Raw genomic sequence first — 12,613 nt, forward strand, 5'->3', positions numbered from 1 at the left:
TTTTGCCCATCATTGTCTCTGCATCATCAATATAAATGTCAACAAAGTGAAAGATTAAAATGCCTTAGAATTAATATTAAAATCATTTTGATGCCCTGAAAGGGCTTCAGGGTCCCCCAAATATCTACAAACCACATTAGAAAATACTGGTTTGTATTAAGCATACCAAATGCAGTAGTGTACAAATCTGATTGTTTTACTTTTAGAATGTAGACAAACTTTTGCACATTGAGAAGATATCTAGCAATAAGAACAGGAATATTGATAGCAACTCTGTTTCACGATGCATGGCTGTAGGAATTAGTAATGCTTAGTATGACACAGAAGATTCAGAGGACGCAAGAGACACTAGGAAACTTATATGCCTTGGATACGCATGTGAGATTTAGCATATGCCCTATGATCCCAAGACTGTCTGTATGCAACTGGGGATTAAAACAGATCATATTTCAGCTCCGCAAATGATGGAATTTCTTAAGAGTCTGACTGTGTAAAGATGGGAAAGAATTAACCTGAAATTTAGTTTTCTATTTCCAGTTTGTGTGAGGCAAAGGGATTTCCAACATCTCATAGAAATTGGACTACTTGCCTTTTAGTGTTAATTCCAAGGCTGAGCTCCCATGGCTCTAGAATTAATGCAGAGAAAATTTTGAAGATGGAATGGCTGCATTAATGATGGTCATTAGATTTTAAAATGTGAAGAGACAGAGATCTAAGCATTTATCAAACACTCAAGAAATTGGAATGAACAGATTGGAAGAGATTAAAATACTCATTGATTCATTGATATAGGTAGAGGAAGATCATTTTATTTATATTGTAGTTTTTGAAGATTCACTATATCAAGAGTAGTAATTTGTCAATCTTTGGTCCTTTCAAATTAGACTCTGAATATTATTTGAGTTTTTTGTTTGTTTTTTGAGATGGAGTTTCACTCTTTTTGCCCAGGCTGGAGTGCAATGGCTCCATTTCGGCTCACCGCAACCTGTGCCTCCTGGGTGCAAGCAATTCTCCTGCCTCAGCCTCCTGAGTAGCTGGGATTACAGGTATGTGCCACTACACCTGGCTAATTTTGTATTTTTTAGTAGAGACAGGGTTTCTCCATGTTGGTCAGGCTGGTCTTGAACTCCCGACCTCAGGTGATCTGCCCACCTTGGCCTCCCAAAGTGCTGGGATTACAGGCATGAGCCACCGCGCCTGACTTGAGTTATTTTTTAAGGATTATCAAAGTGAAAATGAAAGGAACAAAAATCCTAAAGTCATAGAAAACTCTTGATAATCATCTCTCAGTAGTCCTTTCCACAGATGAGGAAATTAGCTTTAAAATATTATATGACTAAAGCTGTACCCTAAATGGTAGGTAGGTATTCAAAAGTATTTAAGGTCAATAATTGTGATCTGATTGACAAAAAAATCATCAAATATAGCCATCTGGATCACTTATTGAAAAAGAAAGTCCTGTATTTTTGAACTTTACATTAGATCACTGAATAATTATGTAGGAGCAAAGTTTCATATTATTGAACAATTTAAATCTTAAGAATTATCTCCAGATTCATGTGTGTTTCAGATCTAAGAGCAGAAAGTTATCTTACATAGCCTAAATAACATGTTTATCAGTTGCATTTTTCTGGGCCCAGATTGTAGAAAAGGACAAAACTATCCTTAATTTAAATGTTAGCAACGTCTGTCAAGAAAAGTTTGTGATTTACAGGACAAATCAACAATAGCAGAAAGTGCTTCTCAAGGGGAAGATTTGTAATCTAATCGTCCTTTGATATTTTAGTGGCCTTAATTGTAATCTCTAAAGATAAGATTTTAAAATGTGTGTGTGTGTCCATAGCAATTGCTAATAATCTCAATTGGGGAAACAGATTAAGTATCTACATTATAGAAATAATCTTCCTTGGAAATCATATGGCATTTTATCTTATTCCTGAAAAGCTTAACAAGCTTTCCAGCTTTTTATTTATTTATTTATTTATTTTTTGAGATGGAATTTCGCTCTTGTTGCTCAGGCTGGAGTGCAATGGCGCGATCTCGGCTCACCGCAACGTCTGCCTCCTAGGTTCAAGCGATTCTCCTGCCTTAGCCTCTTAAGTAGCTGGGATTACAGGCACCCACCATCATGCCCAGCTAATTTTTTTTTTTTTTTTGTACTTTTGTAAAGATGGTGGTTCACCATTTTGGCCAGGCTGGTCTAGAACTCTTGACCTCAGGTGATCCGCCTGCCTTGGCCTCCCAAAGTGCTGGGATTACAGGCGTGAGCCACTGCGCCTGGCCTCCAGCTTTTTTAAACCCCAAAAAGGTGTGCTTAATTTCTGGAAACTGACTTGTTTCTTATTAGAGCGTGTAGTTGTTAAGCTTTTCTAGGTAGAAGAATCTTCTTTGATAATTTGAGATAAAAAGTGACCCTGTTCCCAAATTAATAAATATGCATTTGAAAATTTTCTCACAATTCTGGGGACATTACAAACTGCCATCCCTCAGGCATATTCATGGACAGATTAAAAAACCTCTTGTCCGATAGAAATATTGTGCGGTCTTTGGAAAGACTAAGAAATCCAAAATCTTCCTAGTTAATTAGAAAGTAAAAAGCTTAGGAAACTTGTATTTTCATCTACAACATCCCTAAAGGAGAAGTTCCCAAGCTTCAGAGTACTTAACAAGTTTAAAAAGAAGACAAAGGGAGAAAAAAGTTAAGCCAACTTTAATTTTTTTCTAATGATTTACACTAATTTTCTTTTGATGCATCAATTAGAATATCAAACTAAAGAAATCTTAGTCATTTGGGAGAAAGCTAAGAAACTGGGAATATAAGATATTTCAAGAATCCATTACATTTCCCTTTTCCCAGGTATTGACACCTGATTTTATATTTTTAGGAGAATAAGAAAATCCAAACTCTATTCCAAGTTTTCAAATTAAGAAGCCTGTTGTTCACACACACAGGTGGCTGAAATCCTTGTCGGGGTGGAGGGGACCTAAACCAATTCAGTAAAGTGAGACTTCCTACCTTTATCCAAGAGAGGTGTTAGCTCCAAGACCCAGTTAGTAGAATTATCATTCCAATTGCAAATCCAGGGCTGGTACTCTCGCTATCAGTCCTAATAATGCAATTATTCCAATTCCAGGGCTGGTACTGTCACTAGCAGTCCTAATAATGCCATTAAGAAGTGCAACTCCAGGTATTAGTCACATCCTGCCTACCATGGAAGCCATAGCAGGGTAACTTGAGGATGAAAGCAAGCAATTGAGAAGCTTACCAAATACATTATATTTTTGTGAATTATAGTTGTGTTCTCTCTCATAGCATTTTCTTTCTAGTATTTTAAGGTTTCCAAGTTCAATCCAGATCAGTGTGGGATTGAGAACTTAGTGTTCAATGGTTCCAACTATATATTATGTGTAGGCAGAGAACCAGGACCTAATTTGATTTTGTTCCTTACTCATCTCTTGCAAACAGCACCTGTTATTTGTTCACACCAAATTCATCAGGCTTCTAATTAAGCAATTGTTTGTTTTGAAAAGCCAGGTGGCTTCAAGAATCAGAGGTGAAAAGGAATGTAAAGCTGTACTTCTCAAAGTGGTCTGAGAGTGGCCTCCATTGCAATGAGTTGGCTGCTGTTAAAAATACAAATTTTGGGGCCGGGTGCCGTGGCTCACACCTGTAATCCCAGCACTTTGGGAGGCCGAGGCAGGCGGATCACAAGGTCAGGAGATCGAGACCATCCTGGCTAACACGGTGAAACACTGTCTCTACTAAAAATACAAAAAATTAGTTGGGCGTGGTGGCGGGCGCCTGTAGTCCCAGCTACTGGGGAGGCTGAGGCAGGAGAATGGCGTGAACCTGGGAGGCGGAGCTTGCAGTGAGCCTAGATTGCGCCACGGCACTCCAGCTTGGGTGACAGAGCGAGACTCTGTCTCAAAAAATACATATAAATATAAATTTTGTGTCCAAACCCCAGACCCAGTTCATCAGAATTTATAGTAGTGGGTTCTGGGAATATGTCTACTTTGAAAAAACTTCCCCAGGTCATTCTTATATAAACTCTGAAGCTTGGGAACTTGTACTTTGGGGAGTGTTGTAGATGGAAACACAAGGTTCCTAAGCTTTTTACACATACCTCTTTAAAGGTATATTTGTGTCCTTAACGCTAATTGGATAACAAAAAAGTAACAATGCCTATTTTTGCAGAATAGGATTGTAAATTCCAAATTTTTTTCTCTTTAGTGACAGTATGTTTGTCTTGAACACCCTGAGACTTATGTAATCCATAGGTTATCTGCTGGCACATGAATCCAGTGATTTCTGTCACAGGTGAGACAATATCAAGTATAAAATTGAGGGTTTTAGACTTGAACTACCGATTTGGGGCACCCTCACACTTCTATCTGCATGGTCTTGGGAAAATTGCTCAATCTCTCTAAGCCTCAGTTTCTCTGTATTTATATTCTCTCTATATAAAATAGACATGGTAGTAAGATCTTAGAAGTTCATTGTGGGGAGTAAATAAAATTATCCTTTGAAAGCTCTGATAAGCAAGATATGTTTGCATAATTATGGGTGTTGTTGAAAACACTGTTAGGTTGAAAGATGACACATGTACTCATCCCTAAGAACTTGCTCCTTGGTTACGATGAAGATTTTCAATTTCTCCTATTCTGGTAGGCTTCCTGCTATTGTATACTTCTAGATTATGCTCAGAATTCAAAAATATAAAAAGCTGGTCAAGACTTCTTGAAGGCTTAAAAGCTACAAATGTGATTTTTTTTTTTTTTTTTTTTTTTTTTGAGACAGAGTCTCGCTCTGTCACCCAGGCTGGAATGCAGTGGCGCAATCTCGGCTCACTGCAAGCTCCGCCTCCCGGGTTCACGCCATTCTCCTGCCTCAGCCGCCCGAGTAGCTGGGACTACAGGCGCCGGTCACCACGCCCGGCTACTTTTTTGTATTTTTTAGTAGAGACGGGGTTTCACCATGTTAGCCTGACCTCGTGATCCGCCAGCCTTGGCCTCCCAAAGTGCTGGGATTACAAGCGTGAGCCACCGTGCCCGGTCGTGATTTTTAATTCCTAAAGAAAATCCCTTTAAAGTACTAATTATCAGCTGTAAGTATGTAGTTTAGAAGGAATTTACTATACGCGTTATTCACCATGTCTACTTAAATAATAGGAAACTCCACGTTCAAAAGGCTTAAAAGACAAGTTTAAAATATTTCTTTGAAATAGTTGTTTTTGGCCAGGCGCGGTGGCTCAGGCCTGTAATCCCAGCACTTTGGGAGGCCAAGGCAGGTGGATCACAAGGTCAGGAGATCGAGACCATCCTGGCTAACACGGTGAAACTCCGTCTCTACTAAAAATACCAAAACAAAAAAAAATTAGCCTGGCGTGGTGGCGGGCACCTGTAGTCTCAGTTACTCGGGAGGCTGAGGCAGGAGAATGGCGTGAACCCGGGAGGCGGAGCTTGCAGTGAGCCGAGATCGCGTCACTGCACTCCAGCCTGGGTGACAGAGCGACTCCATCTCACACACACACAAAAAAAAAAAACGAAAGAAAAAAAAAGAAATAGTTGTTTTCTTTCTTCCCTATCGTAATTTACCCAGGGAAATTAACAGAGTTCTCATCTGGTTTTCAGCACACCCTTGCTTCATCGCATGCCTCCAACTAAATTATCTGAGGTGCGAGGAGGTCAAGCGACCTATCCAGGTCACACACAGTAGTAAGTCAGAGATTCAGGCCAAACTGAATTTTTGTGCCAGGGCTTTTGACAAGTTTCTAGGAGTGTCTGAGAATAAATAGTTAGCTAAAACTGAGTCTTTACACCTTTGTTTTAGAGCAAAGAGAAAGGATACCTTTGTTTTTATTGATGTTTTCATTCAATTCAAATTTCTAAATAAAATAAAAAATATTTCTAAATATAATAACTCAGACATGACTTATTAACTCTCCTCCAAATAACTGAATTTATACTGCTATCACATTAGAACCCTAGCAGAAGACTTCACCTCTGGCCAATTTGATCTACTTTCGGCCGTCTCTCCTTATTTTGAGCCATCATGTTCACTGTTGCTGCATATTCATTCACCAAAAGTTTATTAAGCATTTACTATAGTCCAGGCACAAGTCTTGTCATTAGCATTTGCAGGGCTCCGCACAAGACTACTAACAGTGGCTCATATGCCATATGTCTAAATGCCTAATAGATAGAAAACAAGTTGGCAAAATATTTGCCAAAATTAGTTCTTCCTACCTTGACAAAAAACTTTGCAAGGCCTATTTGAAATTTAGAATTCTCAAATGCTTCAGCATACTATGCCAGAACCACAGTGCAAGGAGAACATACTAGCAGCCATCAGCACCCAGGTACCAGTCTCCTGCCTCTGGCCCTCATCCCATGCCTCTTTTTTCCCCACTTATGGCCACATCCCATAACATGATGGACTTTGCACACATGCCCTGAATATCCTAGCTTGCACATTCAAGCTCATCCACAACTCCAGCAATCAGTCCCCCTTGCACCATTCTTTGTGGACCCCTGTCCTCCAAACTCTTTAGTCTGATCTGACCTTAAACTTTCCAACCTAATTGCAAACTTTTTTGTTTACAGTACATGATAGTAAACAAGTTAGTGCACATTTTCATTACAATACCTCTCAGTCCCAAACTACTCTTTCTGCCTAAACTACACTTTTTCCATCTCTGTCCACTTCAGTATTCTAACTCATCTCTCCGTCTCTTAGCTTTGACAGTACTGCATGACTTTCACATCATAGTCATCATCTTTTATAGTTATGTGTATGTACATATATATATCATTTTGCAATTGTGTGTGTATATAATATATATGTCATATATACATATATACAATCATATATATGTCAAGTTTGCAATTGGGTTGATGTGTATATATATATATAGATGTCAAGTTTGCAACATATGTGCATGCGTGCTTGTACATGTATAGATATACATATATGTACACGTACACATATATATGTACACATGCACATATATTAAAACATATATATACATGCCACGTGTGGTGGCTCACGCCTGTAATCCCAGCACTTTGGTAGGTTGAGGTGGATGGATCACCTGAGGTCAGGAGTTCGAGACCAGACTGGCCAACATGGCGATAGCCTGTCTCTACTAAAAATACAAAAATTAGCAGGGCAAGGTGGCACACACTTGTAGTCCCAGCTACTCAGGAGGCTGAGGCAGAAGAATTGCTTGAACCCGGGAGGTGGAGGTTGCAGTGAGCCAAGATCACACCACTGCACTCCAGCCTGGGCGACAGAGTGAGACTCTGTCTCAAAAAATAAAAAATAAAACAAAACACACACACACACACACACACACACACACACACATATACACACATACATACATGTATATATTTTTAGAGACAGGGTCTCTCTCTGTTGCCCAGGTTGGAGTGCAGTGGTGTGATCATAGCTCATTGTAATTCCAAGTTCCCACAGAAAGGGCCCTGAAGGGACAGTACTTGTAGAGAGAGGAATGGGATATTTGGTGTAACTTTACTTCATTTATTGTATGGTGCCAACCTTTACTAAGTTTTCTCAGCTAGAGATTAGCTTCTCGTCTGCTACTTCCCTCATTCGATTAACAATCAAATCATTTTAATCTGACCTTTAAATATTTTTCAAATCCAATCTCCCCTCTCTAGCTCATGTATCATTCTTTTGTTTAGGTCCTCAGTATTTATAAACAGGTCTTCTGGTCATAAATTAATATCATATGAGCCATCAGTATGAGGTATGTGAAGTGCACAAATCTAAAATGTCATTTTTGTTTCCACAAATATAATTGTATGATAAACAGAATATATGAAACCAGAAGGTAAAAGTAAATCAAATTATAATGGCAGTTACAATGAATATAAATGTGTCAAGCTTACTTGGAAACAAGAGACAGAATTTCAGTCTGGCTAACACAAATACAACACACTCATGAGTCTATTTTTTTTTTTCGCTAAACAGATTTTTTTTTTTTTTTTTTTTTTTTTTGAGACGGAGTCTTGCTCTGTCTCCCAGGCGGGAGTGCAATGGCGCGATCTCGGCTCACTGCAAGCTCCGCCTCCCGGGTTCATGCCATTCTCCTGCCTCAGCCTCCCGAGTAGCTGGGACTACAGGCGCCCGCCAACACGTCCGGCTAATTTTTTGTATTTTTAGTAGAGACGGGGTTTCACTGTGTTAGCCAGGATGGTCTTGATCTCCTGACCTCGTGATCCGCCCGCCTCGGCCTCCCAAAGTGCTGGGATTACAGGCTTGAGCCACCGCGCCCGGCAAACAGATTTTTTTTAAGCAAACAAAATATAATGAACTAAGAAAAAACTAGTAGAAATTTGGAAATGATAGGTAATATACACCAAACGAAATCCAGGATAGTAATTTAATATTAGTGTTACCTTATTCTACCACTGCTACTACATAGCAGAGGCTTATATGTTTTTTATATTTATTGATTTGTTATTCACTTTGCCAATTAGCAATATCTTTTTTTTGTCTCATAGTCAAATACAGTTGCAAACTAGTAGTAGTAGTAGAATGAAATAGCAACTAGGATTATAAGACTATATAAGAAAACAAATTAATAGCTAGGTATTTTTTAAAATTCTCATAGCTTTTTAGACATTTCTCCTTTTCTGATGTAAGTATGTAGCCCAAAAATTTCCCTCTCAGCACTGTTTTAGCTATATCCCACATATCTTGATATGCTGGGATTTTTTGTTTGTTTATTTTCATTCAGTTCAGTGTGTTTTTAAGTGTACTTTAATACTTCCTCTTTGACCCATGGATTATTTTAAAATGTAATTGTTTAGTTTCCATATGTTTGGTGACTTTCTGCCCTTTCTGTTATCAATTTCTAGTTTGATTTCATTGTGGTCAGAAAACACATTTTTTATAATTTCAATTCCTTTAAATTTTTTGAGGTTTGTTTTATGAACCACGATATGTCTTTCTAGGTGTATGGTTTTTTTGTTTGTTTGTGTTTTGTTTTGTTTTGTTTTTTGAGAGTCTCACTGTGTTGCCCAGGCTGGAGTGCAGTGACCCAACCTTGGCTCACTACAACCTCCGCCTCCCAGGTTCAAGTGATTCTCCTGCCTCAGCCTCCCGAGTAGCTGGGATTACAGGTACGCACCACCATGGCCAACTAATTTTTGTATTTTTAGTAGAGACAGGGTATTGCCATGTTGTCCAGGCTGGTCTTGAACTCCTGACCTCAGGTGATCCACCTGCCTCAGCCTCCCAAAGTGCTGGAATTACAGGTGCGAGCCACCACCCCCGGCTCTAGGTGTATGTTCTGTGGGTACTTGAATATATTCTGCTCTTGCTGGATGGAGTGTTCTGTAAATGTTGATTAGAGCCTGTTGGCTAATGATGTTTTTGAGTTCTATTATTTTGATGTTTTTGAGTTCTATTATTTTGCTGATGTTTTGTCTCGTTGTTTTCTCAATTGTGGAGAGAGATATGTTGAGGTTCTAATTATAATTGTGAATATGTCTATTTCTCCTCTCAATTCTGCCAGTTTTGCCTTCACAGATTTTACATTCCTGTCGTTTGATGCATACATATTTAGAATTATTGTTTTCTTGGTACATTGACCTTTTTACTATTATGTAATGTACTTCTTGGTGTATGGTAATTTTCATTGCTCTGAAATCTATTTTAGGTAATATTAATGCAGTCACTCCTGTTTTCTTTCAGTGTTTGCATGGTATATCTTTTTCTGTCTTTTTATTTTCAACATGCCTGTATCATTATATTTGAAATGAGTTTCTTATAGACTACCTATACTTGTGTCATGTTTTTTATTCCAATGTGCTTATCTGTGTCTTTTAATCTATGTATTTAGACCATTTACATTTAATGTTATTATTATATTAGGGCTTTAGCCTGCCATTTAAATTTTTATTTTCTGCTTGTTCTCTCTGATTTCCATTTCTGTATTTTATTTTCCTTCCTTCTGATGGGGTGCTTAAATGTTTTTAAAAATTTCATCTATAATTTTTTTCAGTCTATCTCTTATATATACATATACTCTTATTTAATGTATATATTTCATTATATATACCTAACTTATCACAAAGACTACTAGTATTGAGAGTCAATCAACTTGAGTAAAATGTAAAAACCTTACCTCCCTTTAACTCCCTTTAGCCTCCACCTTTTATAATTGTCGTAAAAATTTCTTCTCCATATATTTAGAATCATATCATTTAAGTTGTAACTTTTATTTTCACTATCAAACATAATTTAGAAAACCCAAGCAGAAAAAGAAAATGCATTGCACTTGCTCATGTCTTTACTCTTTCTCTTGTTCTTTCTTCCTTCCAGATTTTCTAAGATTCCTTCTTTTATTATTTTCTATTTAGAGAACATCTTTTGCCCATTCTTTTCGTGTAGGTCTGCTTGGTGACAAATTCTCTAAAATATTTTGTTCTGAATGGACTAAGAATGCTAATATCTTGTCTAATTTACTTTTTTTTTTTTTTTTTTTTTTGTCTGTTGAGACAGAGTTTTACTCTGTTGCACAGGCTGTTGCCCAGGCTGGAGCAGTGGCACAATCATAGTTCAGTGCAGCTTCAAACTCCTGGGCTCAAAGGATCCTCACACCTTGGCTCCCTGAGTACTTGAGACTACAGACATGCATCACCACACCCGTCTAATAAACAACAGCAACAACAAAAAACAATTTGTAGAGATGGGGTCTCACTGCATTGCCTAGGCTGGTTTCAAACTCCTGGGCTCAAGTGATCCTCCCACCTTGGGTTCCCAAAGTGCTGGGATTATGGGCATGAGCCACTATGCCTGGCCAAAATTCTGATTTTAATTCTTTTGGATAAATACCCAATCGTAAGATTGCTGAAATACATTATAGTTTTAGTTTTTCGGCTAAATCTCCATATTACTTTTCATAGTGGCTGCAACATTTTTCATTCCCAACAACAGCGTGCAAGGATTCCAATTTCTCCACATCTTTGCAATACTTGTTTTTTGTTTTTTTGATAATAGCCATCCTGACAGGTATGAGATGCTATTGTATAGTTTCGATTTGTATTTCCCTGGAGAATGGTGATGTTGAACATTTTTTTCATATCGTTGTTAGCCTGTATGTCTTTGGAAAAATGTCTATTCAAGTCCGTAGCTAATATTTTAATTGACATTTTAGTTTTTTACTAATGAGTTGTAGAAGTTCTCTGTATATTTTGGAGATTAACCAGTTATCAGATATATGGTTTGGAAATATTTTTTCCTGTTCCACAAGTTGCCTTTTTACTGTGTTAGTTTCCTTTGCTATGAAGAAACTTTTTAGTTTGATGTAATTCTATATGTTTATTTATTTTATTTTTATTTTTTTTTTTTACCTGTGCTTTCGGTGCTGTATCCATGACATCATCCTCAAAACTAAGCTTTTTCTCTTCATTTCCTTCCAGTTTTATAGTTTTGGGTCTTACATTTAAATTTTTAACCCATTTTGAGTATAGTTTTGTGTATGGTATAAGAGTCCAATTTCATTCTTTTATATGTGGATATCCAGTTTTCCCAGTACCATTTGTTGAAGAAACTATCTTTTCCCCATTGTGTATGTTTGACCCCCTTGTTGAAAGTCAGTTGACTGTATTTGTGTGAATTTGTTTCTGAGCTCTCTATTCTGTTCCATTGGTCTATATGTCTGTCTTTATGTCAGTTATGTTATGTAACTTGGTAATATATTTTGAAATCAGGAAGTGTGATGCCTCCAGCTCTGTCCTTCTCTCTCAAGATTGATTTGGCTATTTGTGGTCTTTCATGGTTCCATATGAATTTTAGGATCCTTTTTTTTTCTCTTTCTGTAACTATGCCATTGGGATTTTGATTGGATTGCACTAAATCTGTAGAACATTTTGGGTAGTCTGGGCATTTTAATTATAGTAAGTCTTCCAGTCCAAGAATACAAGATGCCTTCTCATTTATTTGTATCTTTTAAATTCATTTCATCAATGTTTTGTACTTTTCAGTATACAGATTTTTCACCTCTTTAGTTAAGTTTATTCCTAGATATTTTATTCTTTTTTTTTTTTTTTTTTTTTTTTTGAGAGATAGCATCTCGCTCTGTTGCCCAGGCTGGAATGCAGTGTGGCATGAACACCGTAGCCTTGACCTCCTGGGCTCAAGCAACCCTCCTGCCTCAGCCTCCCGAATAGCTGGAACCACAGGGGCACACCACGATTCCCAGCTAATTTAAAAAAATTTTTTTAAAGTAGAGATGAGATCTTGCTGTGTTGCCCAGACTGGTCTCAAACCCCTGGGTTCAAGTGATCCTCTTGCCTCAGCCTCCCAAAGTCCCAAGATTATAAGCATGAGCCACTATGCCTGGCTATTTTATTTTTTTGGTACTATTTGAAATAGGATTATTTCCCTTATTTCCTTTTCTTTTCTTTTCTTTTCTTTTTTTTTTTTCTTTCGAGATGGAGTCTCGCTGTATCACCCAGGCTGGAGTGCAGTGGCACAATCTCGGCTCACTGCAACCTCTGCTGCCCGAGTTCAAGCAATTCTCCTGCCTCAGCCACCTGACTAGCTGGGATTACAGGTGCCTGCCACTGCGCCCAG

Source organism: Symphalangus syndactylus, chromosome 7, assembly GCF_028878055.3.
Source record: "Symphalangus syndactylus isolate Jambi chromosome 7, NHGRI_mSymSyn1-v2.1_pri, whole genome shotgun sequence".
NCBI classification, from domain to species: domain Eukaryota; kingdom Metazoa; phylum Chordata; class Mammalia; order Primates; family Hylobatidae; genus Symphalangus; species Symphalangus syndactylus.